The sequence below is a fragment of the Bos javanicus genome, chromosome 22, assembly GCF_032452875.1.
Source record: "Bos javanicus breed banteng chromosome 22, ARS-OSU_banteng_1.0, whole genome shotgun sequence".
Classification (NCBI taxonomy): Eukaryota; Metazoa; Chordata; class Mammalia; order Artiodactyla; family Bovidae; genus Bos; species Bos javanicus.
In genome coordinates, this window is record NC_083889.1 from 46,749,370 (window position 1) to 46,764,580 (window position 15,211).

At 40.6% G+C, this 15,211-nt stretch overlaps 1 protein-coding gene and 1 non-coding gene across 5 annotated transcripts in view; both read right to left on the reverse strand.

Moving 5' to 3' along the window:
- The window catches only part of CACNA2D3 (calcium voltage-gated channel auxiliary subunit alpha2delta 3), a 903,838-nt gene that overhangs the window by 783,062 nt on the left and 105,565 nt on the right, over nt 1–15,211 (reverse strand). The gene's annotated exons all lie outside the window — the stretch shown is intronic.
- LOC133235794 (U6 spliceosomal RNA) lies at nt 9,527–9,633 on the reverse strand. The gene has a single exon (XR_009732658.1). It is a non-coding gene; the product is annotated as a U6 spliceosomal RNA (small nuclear RNA).

The following is a 15,211-nucleotide window of genomic DNA, read 5'->3' on the forward strand; positions in this document are numbered from 1 at the left end:
GAACCACAGGAAGAAAGAGTTGATTTGTGCCATGTCCCAGCTGACCCTACAGGGCAGCTCAGACCACAGCAGAAAGGCAACTGCCAAGTGTTTTTGGGTCTTCGTCTCAACAGCTCTTGTAAAACCCTTTTTACATTATTTAGACTTAAATCAGAAATGATCACTAGTGTTTTTCCTTCTTACGAAAAGCAAGATATATTTGCTCAATTGTATCTACTTCCCTACCAGGAACTGTCACATATAAAAATTGACATCATAAAAACTGCATGACTTGAAATTTACTCTTTTGTCCTTAACGGAAGATGCTTGATGAAGATGGAAAGAAAATATCTAAGCAAGTGGGACTGCCACAAGAAAACAATTAAAAGACTCAAATTGGATTTTTTCATGATCATTTGAGGTGATCTGCTCTTCCTCTGGGTTCAGCAGCAATTTGATTATGCCTCCTTAATATGCATAGGTGAGTGACAATTCACTAATGCCAGTATAGGAGCTTATGTGACTTAAATAAAACCTTAAGTTCTATAGAGGTTCAACTATCCTATTTTTAAAATTACATACATATATATGGAGGAAAAATTTAATAGTGTATAAATCATGCTACAGATGACCTATGGACATAAACGAAGACTGACGAAGGCAAAGAAATTGAAAAAAAAAAATAGCATAAAACAGTGTCTTTCAAATATGCACCTCCAAGCACTGTTCCCTCAGCATCAGGCCCCAGAGACACTACAAGGAGGCGGGTTTCACAGGGGCTTGGAGGTGAGACCATACACAGTCTTAGAGACTCTCAGCGCACATCACGGAAAAGTCCTGCAGTAAAGAAACTTGCTTAACTTGGATTAACTCTGTACAGCTGTCCCTCAGCACCCCCAGTTTCAGAACCCACAGGCTTCAGGACATGTGCAGATTCCCAAAATCCACAATCCAAGGGACTTGTGCTCAAGTCCCTCACACAAAACAGCGTTAATATTTGCATACAACCTACAGCATAGTCTCCCATACACTACAAATCACCTCTAGGTTACTTATAATATATAATATCTAATGCAATGTAACTATTATGTAAATAGTTGCCAGTGTGCAGCAAATTCAAGTTCTGCTTTTTGAAACTTTCCGGAATTTTTTTCAAATATTTTTCAATCCATGGTTGGTTGAATCCGAAGCTATGGAGCTCACAAATACCGAAGGCTTATTTCCTAAATCCATCTATGCATGAAGCCATTTTTTTCCCCACTTAACATCTATTAAACTAGCTAAACTCATGTAGCTTTGGGGAAATTCAGCACTGGAAAGGGAAAAACACTGGGAAATGCAGCGGAGGGGACTGAGCCAAAGCCCTCATGCTATGCTGTGGCACATGTCAACGGCAGAAATACCGGCGTGTTCAATGGGCATAGAAGATGTTGACATAATAATTCCTGAGAGGCAGGAAAAAAGGGAATTACAAAGTTGAATCCATTAAATGAAGTCTTGGTAGGTCAGCTAGCGTTCCTCTTCATAAAAGTCAAGTTCCAGAGATCAAGTTGCTTGGGTAAAGATTAATCTGTACCATGAAAATGTGTAAAAATGCTGTTGACCTACATTTCATTTGTACAACTTAGATAAATCAAAACTCCATGGATACTTAGATTAGCTAGGGATATAAAATACTAACTTCCTCGATAAACAGCAGCAGGGCCATTGCTGGCAGATGTAGGTGGATTTGGGAAACAAGCAAAGGGGCTTCAGCCTCACTCATTTCCCCCTCCAAGCCCCTGCCCTGAAAGTTCTAAGGCTCTGGTGCATCTGTCTCCCCTGCAAAGCAAATCTTGTAAGCCCTTTCACACCAGATGTGTTATTCCTCCTAGGGCCATGAGCAGCTTGAAAGAGATATGGTAATGTTTAACACAAATTATTTAACACAGTTAATTCTCCCAAGGGGAAATAGAGGTGTTGACGACAGATACTTTCTCATGATTAAAGTGGGGTTTATGGGTTTGGGGGAAGAAGTGCCACTCTCATCACATTACATGACTTAATCACTGTTGATGTTAACCCTGATCATATGACTGAGGTGGTAATTGTCAAGGTTCCCACTGTAAAGTTACTCTTTTTCCTTCTCCCTTTCCATATTGTATTCTTTGGAAGGAAGTCACACAGCGCACAGCTCAAGAGTGGGAGTTGTGCTCCACCTCCTTCAGGCCACAGTAGCTATACACATGATTTGGAATTCTTCTGCTTGGGAGATTTTTTTTTTACTTTATACTTGGGGTTGTAATACAATACCACTTTATTTTGTTATTCAAATTATTCCAGTTTGGCCACTGGGAGCCAACAGCCAGTTGATTCCTGTGTCTCTTTGGCATATACTCACCATTCTATTTTTATTGCTTTTTTTTTTCTTTGAGAAATCACTTACTACTTTCTGACACTACAAATGTTCTAGGCTCATCTTATAAACTCCCTGCCCCAGTCCTAAAATCTACCATTTCTCCAAGAAGCCTTGGTTCTTTCCACCGGGAAATTAGAAACCAAGATTCAGGAGAGTAGGTTTTTTCTTTCTTTAATGTTCATAAAAAGCTGCTTGGTTCTATTTTTACCAACAGTCAACCCATCCTTAGTCTTTTAAACAGAATCCACTCCTGTCTAACGTGACCATACAAGACAACTGAAAACAAACTGTATGATGAGCAAATAGAGAATTTAAGTCCTCCACGCCTAACGATTCTCAACTTCCCTTTGAGTTGAGAAAGGATCCAGACCTCTTGCCGGCAGACAAACCTTCCTTGGGTTATGCTGTCGAGTAGCTCACTGTGTCCAGGTTGCTCATTCCCCCAATGTTGTAAGAGTCTTGTCCCCAGAATGAATGTTCCCTCGCTCTTTCTGAAAATGGAGCACAAAGAGCCACTGTCCTGCTTTTTCAGTGCTGTGTCACTGGATGTGTTTCCAAAGGTACAGAAGGCCACACAAGTCAAGGAGGCAGGGTAGTCTCTTTAAAAATACACACTCAGGTACATTCATCTGTGGTATCCTGAGACACTGTGCCTTCGCATAAGCTGCTCCTGTGGCCTGACAATCTCTCTCCCCATCTCTGTGTGAGACTCACACTTGTCTAACCAGCAACTTCTTATGTACTGTCCACAGCCTATGGATGACTGCTCTGTGGCTCCATCTATCATTCACTCATTCCACACTGTACCAGTGTAGTCCAGGCCCTAGACCTGGGATACGAGAGTAAGTGCTATAAGACTAAGGCTCTGTTCTCACAGAATGGATATTCCAGGGGAGTGCAAGGGGGACAGAAAAATATCAGATGGTGGTTACGTGCTGAGAAGAAAAGTGGAGTGAAGGGGACAGCTAGTTTTTGTATGAGTGCCTCCTCATCAGAGGGATCTTCCTGAGCATGCCCCCACCACTCACCCTCAGCCGCTGTATACATCTTTCTAGCACTATCGGGTCATTAACTATGTGAATATAACTATTTGTCTGTGTGTCTGTCTCCCCTAGTAGACAACTCCTTGGGAGCACAGATAGATTCGGTTTATCTCATCCATACAGCATTACAGAGAGCCAGCATCCACAGAGGATCCATCAAACCCCAAAGCAACTGACTGGCATGAGATCCTGCAAACAAAAGGGGCATAGATTGTGACACGGTTTTGTACCCTAATTCCATAATTTGAAGTCTGCTTCTTGCGCTATCATCAATCAAAGTGTCCATGTGTTCTACATCTGCATTTCGAGGAATGAGCTATTCAGTATTAGGAAGAGCCACGCAGGGAAAAATTCAAACAATGGGTGTAAAAGAAACAGGTCTCGAAAGCATGGTGGGGAAGGGGAATATATACAATTTGGGAGTGGTGGTCAGAGACTGTCTGAAGATGAGATTTCTCTTTTTTTTAACTAATTAATTTCTTTTAATTGGAGGCTAATTACTTTACAATATTGTAATGGTTTTTGCCATCATTGACATGAATCAGCCATGTTTCTTAAAAGGAAGCTCTTGGGGTCAAAACAAAGAAACACAAATCATTGCCTGTGACACATTTCCCTTTGGACTTCAAAACCCACGTCAGTATCGTTATGAACATTTAGAAAGATTATATGCATAAGAGTAATAGGCCAGGACCCAGCTCCCAGTAATCCCAGTCAGTACCACTGGTATGAAAGCAGCAACAAACAACACTCACTCACACATCCAAGCACCCAGCACGCTAAAAGCTTGCGGACACTGACTCGTTTACTTGCTCCCAGTAACCCTACGAACCGGGTGCTCGCACTCCCCTCCCTGCAGCTGAGAACCCAACGGATGACCCAGGATTGCACCCACGGAACTGTCTGACTCTGTAGCTAAGGTCTTCATGTCAGACGGACACACACTCGTATGTGAGTCTACGCAGCGGAGGCCACGCTACCCCAGCACAGAGGGGATCATTCCAGAGAATATGCCTGTGCTTGGATAACAAAGTCATGGACCCGAAAGTAAGAGGCAAGGGGTCACATCCGGTGCCCAGCCTTGGCACTACCACCTGAGTTCTTGTGAAGCCCCTCCCACCTGCCCTAGGACCACCCCTGCCATTCTTCATGCAGCGGCTTCACTTTAGGCAGCTGCCTGAGTCTGTGGAATGCAATACAGCAAATAAGCCTCTACAATCATGAAACCTATAACCCTGACCTTGACAAAACCACATACTAATAACTACAATGCCTGTGCAAACTATCCATTCATTCAGTTAATCATTCAACCAATTTTATGGAACCATGAGCGCATGCCGGTACTTCTTTATACACTAGAAATATACACAGTGACCAAAACGGACAAAATTCCCTTTCGGCTCCAAGATGGCATTCTAGTGGTTTCTAAAAGCACTCTTACAACTCAACTACATGTTAGTTACATGAACGTGTGGGCCTCCTGCTCACAAGGCTGGTCCAGACAGGACAGGGTCTACATCTCCAGAGATGCACACAGAGTATTTGAAGAATCAACTAACACAGTAAATCAATTAACATATTAACTAGCACACTGCTTTTGATTTTTCAAGAAACCTTGACAATCATCACTTCCAAGGGCTCTGTACATTTATCCTTTAAAGTAATACTTTAAGAAAAAAGTAATATTGCCCCTACCTTACAGATGATGGATAGTTCCATGTGGTTAGCTCTCAGAGTAAGGACCAGAAAATGGGCTTTCTAATTCCTGCTTAAGAACTTCATCTACTGAACCAAGGTACAACATCAGATTTCAACAGAAACCCAGATATTAAACAGCTATGACATTTGTGTCACCCATTCCCAAAAAAGCCAAAACCCCAACCACTAAGCATTCCCCTTTGTCATCTCAACGTGGTGGCACCCCAAAGATATCAGGCAAAAACCACTGACCACTTAGTCCTGGGTGACATGTTGGCAGAACAGATATTTTTTCTAAGCCACAGCCTATGGCCAACATACTCAGGCAGAAGCCAGGGATGGAATCTATCCAAGTCACCATGTGTCCCTATCACCATCTATTGTGTTTACCAGAGCTGGATATCTTTTGGCAACAAATTCAACATACACAATTAAAAAGAAGCTTGGAAATTTTGGATCATTTAATTAATCTTTATGTATTTTGTTCTATTAAGCAGCAAAGAAAATGTTTACAGCTCAATTGAACGAATTAGCATTTAAAATTCTTCTTTTTTGCAGAGAGATTTATTTATCTATATCTATCTATATAAAATACTGTAGAAATTAAAATGTCAAATCTAGATTCTTTGGCAAGAATTTTATACGACTGTGGAGGTGACATGTGGCCTGAATAATCTCTCATACAAATGTACTGAATTTCTTGAGCAGTAAGTATAACATGTTTAATGAAGCTCAGCGTTTGCAACCTGTCTCCCACAGAGTCCAGCAGAGTTTGCCTTTAGAATCTCCTGTGTCTAACTGTGGCTCAGAGACTACTTGCTAAGATGAGTTCATTCACAGATGACAGGACATACTCCAGAATTATCTAGAAAAATCATTATGCCTTTTCAGATATTAATGACCCTCACAATATACTAATTTAAACATGTACTGGCTTAGATAATTCTTATGAGATTTGAGAAACATTTTCTTGAATGTGAGTATGGTTAAGTCTCAGTCAGTTTGGGCTGCTGTAACAAAATCCACCATAACTCAGGCAGCTTAAGCAACACATCTTTATTTCTTACAGTTCCGGAGACTGGGGAGTCCAAGATCCAAGAGCCAGCACAGTCAGTGAGGGGTAAGGGTTCTCTTCCTAGTTTGCAGGCAGCACCTTCTTGCTATATCCTCACACAGCAGACAGAGAGACCAGCTCTCTTGGCCCCTTTTATAAGGGCACAAATCCCATCATGAAGACTCCACCCCCATGACCCCATCTAAACCTAATTACCTCCCAAAGATCTATCATACTGGGGGCTAGGGTTCTGACATACAAATTTCCAGGGAATGCACAATTCAGGTCATAGCAGTCAGAAAAAAAGAATTTCATAAACTCTTGGATCTTCATTTTTTGTGGTGTCCAAACAGGCTAGAAAATACCCCACTGAGAAGAATGGAGGAAAAAAATGAAATCTGGAAATTTTCCCTACAATAAAACTACTGTGGTTGTTGTTAAGTTGCCAAGTTGTGTCTGACTGTGACCCCATGGACTGCAGCACACCAGATTCCTCTGTCCTCGAATCTCTCTCAGAGTTTGCTCAAATTCATGTCTGTTGAGTCAGTGATGCTCCTAACCATCTCATCCTCTGCTCCCCCCTTCTCCTTTTGCCTTCAATCTTTACCAGCATCAGGCTCTTTTCCAATGATGCTCTTTGCATCAGGTGGCCAAAGTACTGGAGCTTCAGCTTCAACATCAGTCCTTCCAATGAAGATTCAGGGATGATTTCCTTTAGGATTGACTGATTTGATCTCCCCACAGTCCAAGGGAGTTGGACTCCCCACAGTTCAAGAGACCTCTGAAGCACCACAATTCGAAAGCATCACTTCTTTGGCACTCAGCCTTATTTATGGTCCAACTCTCACATCCCTACATGACTAGTGGAAAAACCAAAGCGCTGACTATATAAGCCTTTGTTGGCAAAGTGAAGTCTCTGCTTTCTAATACACTGCCTAGGTTTGTCATAGCTTTCCTTCCAAGGAGCAGGCATCTTTTAATTTCGTGGCTGCAGACACCATCAGCAGTGATTTTTCAGCCCAAAAAAATAAAATCTGTCACTGATTTCACTTTTTCTCCTTCTATTTGCCATGAAATGATGGGAACTGGATGTCATGATCATTGACTTTTTTTTTTTTAATGTTGAGTTTAAACACAGCATTTTCATTTTCCTCTTTCATCCTCATCAAGAAGCTCTTCAGTTCCTCTTCGCTTTCTGCCATTAGAGTGGTATCATCTGCATATTGTAGGTTGTTGATATTTCTCCTGGCAATCTTGATTCCAAATTGTGATTCATTCAGCCAGGCATTTCACATGATGGACATTGCATATAAGTTAATTAAGCAAGGTGATAATATACAGCCATGTCGTACTCCTTTCCCAATTTTGAACCAGTCCATTATTCTATGTTCAGTTCTAACTGCTGCTTCTTGACCCACATACACGTTTCTCTGTAGACAGGTAAGGTGGTACACCCATCTCTTTAAAAAGAGTTTCCATAGTTTGTTGTGATTCACACAGTCAAAGGCTTTAGTGTAGTCAATGAAATAGATGTTTTTCTGGAATTCCCTTGCTTTCTCCATGATCTAACAAATGTTGGCAATTTGCTCTCTGGTTCCTACACTAAATAATGCTACCTCTTAAATTCATGTCTGTTTTTAAGACCAGAAAATACAAACAGTAATAAATTGAAAATACTTTAAACTACAAGGCAAAACAGATAAAAATTTTTATAGTCAACACTGTGACTGGGTCTGATTTTACTTACTTATTTTTAACTATTTTGTTAAAATTAAACCCACCTTTGGCAAAATTTCCAACTTGCATAATACTTTGTCAAGATTGATGCTTCTTCTATCCAGGTTATTTAGAAGCATCTTAAGTTGAAGTGGCAAAGAATACATGACAGTCTTATCAAGATGACAATGGAAGCAAGATCTCTGTAATCTGCAGCCATCCAAAAGATTAAAATTCCCTCTCTCTTGAAATGAGTGCTCTGAATAAGATATAACAAAATGGATCCAAGAACAGTAAATTTGGTGCATTATATGAAAAGCCTGCCAAGGCAATTGATACTCAGGGGGAAAATAGGAGTTTTTATAACTGGGTAAATGCCATGTGAGCAAAACAGAGCATAAAAAGGAAAAAGGCAGAAATGAATCCAGCAAACTTAGGGAAGGATTCAAACTTCCTTAACTTACACAAACTTTCAAATCCTGAATAGAAACCACTAGCCCTTCAGGCCTTACAAACATCAGATAAACTAGAATCATCTGTTCCATCCAGTTCAGTCACTCAGTAATGTCCGATTCTTCCACGTCATGGACTGCATGGGGTCAGCCCCATGGATGCCAGGCTTCCCTGTCCATCACCAACTCCCAGAGCTTACTCAAACTCATGTATATCGAGTCAGTGATGTCATCCAACCATCTCATCTTCTGTAGTCCCCTTCTCCTGCCTTCAATCCTTCCCAGCATCAGGGTCTTTTCCAGTGAGTCAGTTCTTCGCACCAGGTGGACAAAGTATTGGAGTTTCAGCTTCAGCATCAGTCCTTCCAATGAATATTCAGGACTGATTTCCTTTACGATGGACTGGCTGAATCTCCATGCAGTGCAAAGGGACTCTCAAGAGTATTCTCCAACACCACAGTTCAAAAGCATCAATTCTTTGGCCCTCAGCTTTCTTTATAATCCAAATCTCACATCCATACATGACTACTGGAAAAACCATTCCTTTGACTAGATGGACCTCTGTCAGCAAAGTAATGTCTCTGCTTTTTATTTTTTAGTTGTTGTTATTTTTTTTTATTTTTTTAATATAAATTTATTTATTTTAATTGGAGGTTAATTACTTTACAATATTGTATTGGTTTTGCCATACATCAACATGAATCAGCCACAGGTATATACGTGTTCCCCATCCTGAACCCCCGTCCCTCCACCCTCCCCGTACCATCCCTCTGGGTCGTCCCAGTGCACCAGCCCCAAGCATCCAGTATCCTGCATTGAACCTGGACTGGCGATTCGTTTCATATATGATATTATACATGTTTCAATGCCATTCTCCCAAATCATCCCACCCTCTTCCTCTCCCACAGAGTCCAAAAGACTGTTCTATACATCTGTGTCTCTTTTGCTGTCTCACTTACAGGGTTATCATTACCATCTTTCTAAATTCCATATATATGTGTTAGTATACTGTATTGGTATTTTTCTTTCTGGCTTACTTTACTCTGTATAATAGGCTCCAGTTTCATCCACCTCATTAGAACTGATTCAAATGTATTCTTTTTAATGGCTGAGTAATACTCCATTGTGTATATGTACCACAGCTTTCTTATCCATTCATCTGCTGATGGACATCTAGGTTGCTTCCAAAAATATGGAACGCTTCAGGAATTTGCATGTCATCCTTGCACAGGGGCCATGCTAATCTTCTCTATATCGTTCCAATTTTAGTATATGTGCTGCCAAAGCAAGCACTGTCTCTGCTTTTTAATACGTTGTCTAGTTTGGTCATAGATTTTCTTCCCAGGAGTAAGTGTCTTTTAATTTTATATCTGCAGTCACCATCTGCAGTGATTCTGGAGCCCAAGAAAATAAAGTCACTGTTTCCACTGTTTCCCCATCTATTTGCCATGAAGTGATGGGACCAGATGCCATGATCTTCATTTTTTGAATGTTGAGTTTTAAGCCAGCTTTTTCACTCTCATCAAGAGGCTCTTTAGTTCCTCATCACTTTCTGCCATAAGGGTGGTATCACCTGCATATCTGAGGTTATTGATATTTTTCACAGCAATCTTCATTCCAGCTTGTGCTTCATCCACTCCAGCATTTCTCATGATGTACTCTGCATATAAGTTAAATAAGCCAGGTGACAATATACAGCCTTGACGTACTCCTTTTCCAATTTGGAACCAGTCTGTTGTTCCATGTCCAGTTCTAACTGTTGCTTCTTGACCTGCATACCGGTTTCTCAAGAGGCAGGTCAGGTGGTCTGGTATTCCCATCTCTTTCAGAATTTTCCACAGTTTGTTGTGATCCACACAGTCAAAGGCTTTGGTATAGTCAATAAAGCAGAAATAGATGTTTTTCTGGAACTCTATTGCTTTTTCGATGATCCAGCAGATGTTGGCAATTTGATCTCTGGTTTCTCTGCATTTTCTAAATCCAGCATGAACATCTGAAGTTCAAGGTTCATGTACTGTTGAAGACTGGCTTGGAAAATCTTGAGCATCACCTTGCTAGCTTGTGAGATGAGTGCAATTGTGCAGGAGTTTGAGCATTCTTTGGCATTGCCTTTCTTTGGGATTGGAATGAAAACTGACCTTTTCCAGTCCTGTGGCCCCTGCTGAGTTTTCCAAATTTGCTGGTATATTTAGTGCAGCACTTACACAACATCATCTTTTAGGATTTGAAATAGCTCAACTGGAATTCCATCGCCTCCACTAGCTTTGTTTGCAGTGATCCTTCCCAAAGCCCATTTGACTTCACATTCCAGGATGTCTGGCTCTAGGTGAGTGATCATACCCTCATGATTATCTGGGTCGTGAAGATCTTTTTCGTATAGTTCTTCTGTGCGTTCCTGCTACCTCTTCTTAATATCTTCTGCTTCTGTTAGGTCCATACCATTTCTTTCCTTTATTGTGCTCATCTTTGCATGAAATGTTTCCTTGGTATCTCTAATTTCTAATTTTGAAGAGATCTCTAGTCTTTCCCATTCTATTGTTCTCCTCTATTTCTTTGCACTAATCACCGAGGAAGGCTTTCTTATCTCTCCTTGCTATTCTTTGGAACTCTGCAGTCAAATGGATATACCTTTCCTTTTCTCCTTTGCCTTTCACTTATCTTCTTTTCTCAGCTGTTTGTAAGGCCTCATCAGACAACCATATTGCCTTTTTACACCTTTTTCATGAGGATGGTCTTGATCACTGCCTCTTGTACAATGTCACAAACCTCCAACCATAGTTATTCAGGCACTCTGTCTATCAGATCTAATTCCTTGGATCTATTTTTCACTTCCACTGGATAATCGTAAGGGATTTGATTTAGGTCATACCTGAATGGTCTAGTGGTTTTCCCTACTTTCTCCAATTTAAGTCTGAATTTGGCAATAAGGAGTTCATAATCTGAGCCACAGTCAGCTCCCAGTCTTGTTTTTGCTAACTGTATAGAGCTTCTTCATCTTTGGCTGCAAAGAATATAATCAATCTGACTTCACTATTGATCATCTGCTGATGTCCATGTATAGAGTTTCCTCTTGTGTTGTTTCAAGAGAGTGTTTGCTATGATCAGTGCGTTCTCTTGGCAAAACTGTATTACCCTTTACCCTGCTTCATTCTGTCCTCCATGGCCAAATTTGCCTGTTACTCCAAGTATTTCTTGGCTTCCTACTTTTGCATTCCAGGCCCCTATAATGAAAAGGACATCTTTTGGGGGTGTTAGTTCTAGAAGGTCTTGTAGGTCTTCATAGAACTGTTCAACTTCAGCTTCTTCAGCATTACTGGTCAGGGCATAGACTTAGATTACCATGATATTGAATGGTTTGCCTTGGAAATGAACAGAGATCATTCTGTCATTTTTGAGATTGCATCCAAGTACTGCATTTCAGACTCTTTTGTTGACTATGAGAGCTACTTCATTTCTCCTAAGGGATTCTTGCCCACAGTAGTAGATATAATTGTCATCTGAGTTAAATTCACCCATTCCAGTCTATTTTGGTTCGCTGATTCCTAAACTGGTGATAGAAGCAAGGTCCGATGCTATAAAGACCAATATTGCATAGGAATCTGGAATGTTAGGTCCATAAATCAAGGCAAATTGGAAGCAGTCAAACAGGAGATGGCAGGAGTGAACATCGACATTCTAGAAATCCACGAACTAAGAAGGACTGGAATGGGTGAATTTAACTCAGCTGGCCATTATATCTACTACTGTGGGCAGGAATCCCTTAGAAGAAATGGAGTAGCCATCATAGTCAACAAAAGAGTCTGAAATGCAGTACTTGGATGCAATCTCAAAAACAACAGAATGATCTCTGTTTGTTTCCAAGGCAAACCATTTAATATCACAGTAATCCAATTCTATGCCCCAACCAGTAATGCTGAAGAAGCTGAAATTGAACGGTTCTATGAAGACCTACAAGACCTATTAGAACTAACACCCAAAAAAGATGTCCTTTTCATTATAGGGGACTGGAACACAAAAGTAGGAAGTCAAGAGATACCTGAAGTAACAGGCAAATTTGACCTTGGAGTACAAAATGAAGCAGGGTAAAGACTAACAGAGTTTTGCCAAGAGAACGCACTGATCATAGCAAACACCCTCTTCCAACAACACAAGAGAAGACTCTACACATGGACATCACCATATGCTCAATATCGAAATCAGAATCATCTGTAGTGGAACAAAAGTCCCAAACAAGACAGAATCATGTCTCCCCAGACTGGATGCCAGCAGTGTTGCTAGCTTAAGAAATGTCTGATTCATTCCTGATTCTTCAGTACTACACAAAGGAAGCTCTGACTCCATGGGAGCAACAACTTGGAGGATTCCCAGACTTATAAGCCTGCAGAAGCACCTCGCCTCCAGAAAGATCTCCAGGTCTTTCATGAAAATGAATATGATCTCCCAGGGGAGAGAATAGAATCACGAGCACATGTATCTAAATCAACACACTCCTGGTACATCTGAAACCCATACATGAAAACCCAAACTCCACTCATGAAAATATAGGCAATACTGTGGCACCTCTACCCTTATCTGTGAAACAGCAATTCTTCTATCTCTCAGTTCAGATTATGAGGATATTATCTGGTCACCACAGTGAGCATCTTCATAAAGACTGGTAAGACCTACTGAGAGCAATAATTGGGGCAGAATAAAGCTGCAGGCAAAACAGGTCACAGGTCCTTGTTCTCAAGGTTCTGACTTCAAGGTCTGAACTCAATGTGTGAAATAAAAGGACTTCTAATAAAAGACCAGAATCTCTAGGAACCTGCTAGAGAGATCACTGCCAGACTGTGGCCACCTCCTCAAAGACAGGGACCATGGTCCCACCAAGGTGTCTGGCCAGTGTCAACAAATATTAGATCAGTCATTTTAACAACACTCAGTAGTATTGAGGGGTGGGTGATTTATATACACTGAGTCTAAATCTCACTAAGAGGCAAGTGTTATTCCCAAGGTACAGATAATGAAATCAAAACTCAAAGAGATCAGATCTCTGCATAAGACCCCACCCAGTTAAGGGCCAGAGCTAGGTTGTGAATCCACGTTTCTGCCACCCCAATCTGCTAAGGAAACCAAACTGAAGACCAGTTAAGACTTGAGATATAGACTTCCAAACAGGTCTCAGTTTTCTAATCGGTAATGTTAAGAGAATGAATCAAGTCTCTTCTGAAAGTCCACTATTTGACTGTCCCTGGTGTCTGAGCTACAAAGGAGAAACTAGGTCATGATCACATCCCTCCTCTGATCACAGAAATCTTAAATTTAAATAAAGGAGCCCCTACAAAAAGTTCCTGGAACAAAGTGGACCCAAGAGCATGGAAGTCACTTCCATTGTATCCAAGATTCACTGGTTCAAAAAAAAACAACTTCTCTCAAGATTGGTAAAAGGAACCAGAGGAGACGACCAAAACAGGCCTGGGCAACAAGTGATTTGTTTGACTTGGCTTTGCCCCCATGCAAAACTCCAGCCTGAATAGTGTGTGTATAGCACTGACTCAAGCCAATGAAAAGACCTTTTGGAACCAGATGTCGCATCTGAGAATGGCTTGATTTTCTAAGCTAATCATTAACCATTCTTTTTTGGCTACAAGAGTATCACAGCTTTTGTAAATTTAGCAACATTTTGGTAAATCTTCATTATTTTAAAAAATCTATTTAAAAAGTCCTCTATAAAGGAAATGTTAGACAATAATTGTGTGCCTAATTAATGAGGCTTTACCGAAAACCTAACTGATAAGAGCAATTATGTACCATATATGCTTGCAATCTGTGTGATGAAAATACTATTCCTATCAGAGGACACTGACTGAAAACTAGGTTGGAAGAAACATTCACAGCAGTCACCAGGAAACAATTAACTAAATGTGGACCTCAGAGGGGAACACCGTAATTTTTTAATATTTTAGATAGCTCACTGCATGAAAGGTCTTGATCAAAAAGCTGCTTGAAATTCCATTAGAAAAGAGAATAGCAAACAATTTCAGAGATTCGAAAGACAGCATGATAAAATGACAAGTGCAAAAACAGGCTTCGGGATTTGTTAGAATATTTACTCAATGGAGAATCTTTCAATTATTAAGGAATGACATTTCATTAAGCAAATTCTTTAATTAACTGCCACCGCCTTGCCAGGATGCTTCAAGATGTGCCATATTCTATGGATCTGGGGATCACCAAGGAGCATAATCACCAAGCTTTCAGTGGGACTGCACACATCCATCAAAAGTCAAAATGCTACGAGGGATACATATGGTCCCCTAACAGTGGAATTCAGAGGAAATAAGGCCAAAGTGCTTATGGAGGGAGAAGGTAATCTGTTTTAACCTGGCAATTATTTATTATTTCCCTTGCTCAAGAAAAGGAGAATTGTAATGCCAGCTAGAAATGAGAAGAAAAAAAAAAAAAGATTCCTCTGAAAGAAGGAAAATACAAAAGGAACATGTTTATTATCCAAACCTATAAAGTTCAAACAAGTGTTAATGATGGCCTCCATACCAAGATCGCCATAATTTTTGCTATTCATCCATATCCATCTTCCCAAATGTACAATGACAATCCATAGAAAAATAAAGAGGGTGTCCCCAAAAACAGGAATCTCAGCCCAAATGGACAGGTTAGGGGAGGAAGATAGGAAACCATGAACTGCAGCAGTTGATTTCCATGGTGTAATCATGTAAACTCTACCCTGGCTGATTCCAAGTTACCTACATAAAGTCACTAAACAGGAAACCAAGAAAAGATACTGCCTCTTGAGATCTGGTATCAGCCAGCTCCAGCACAAGCTAGAACGGATGAGAGAGACAAGGTAGCTTGGGATTTCTGATATGCA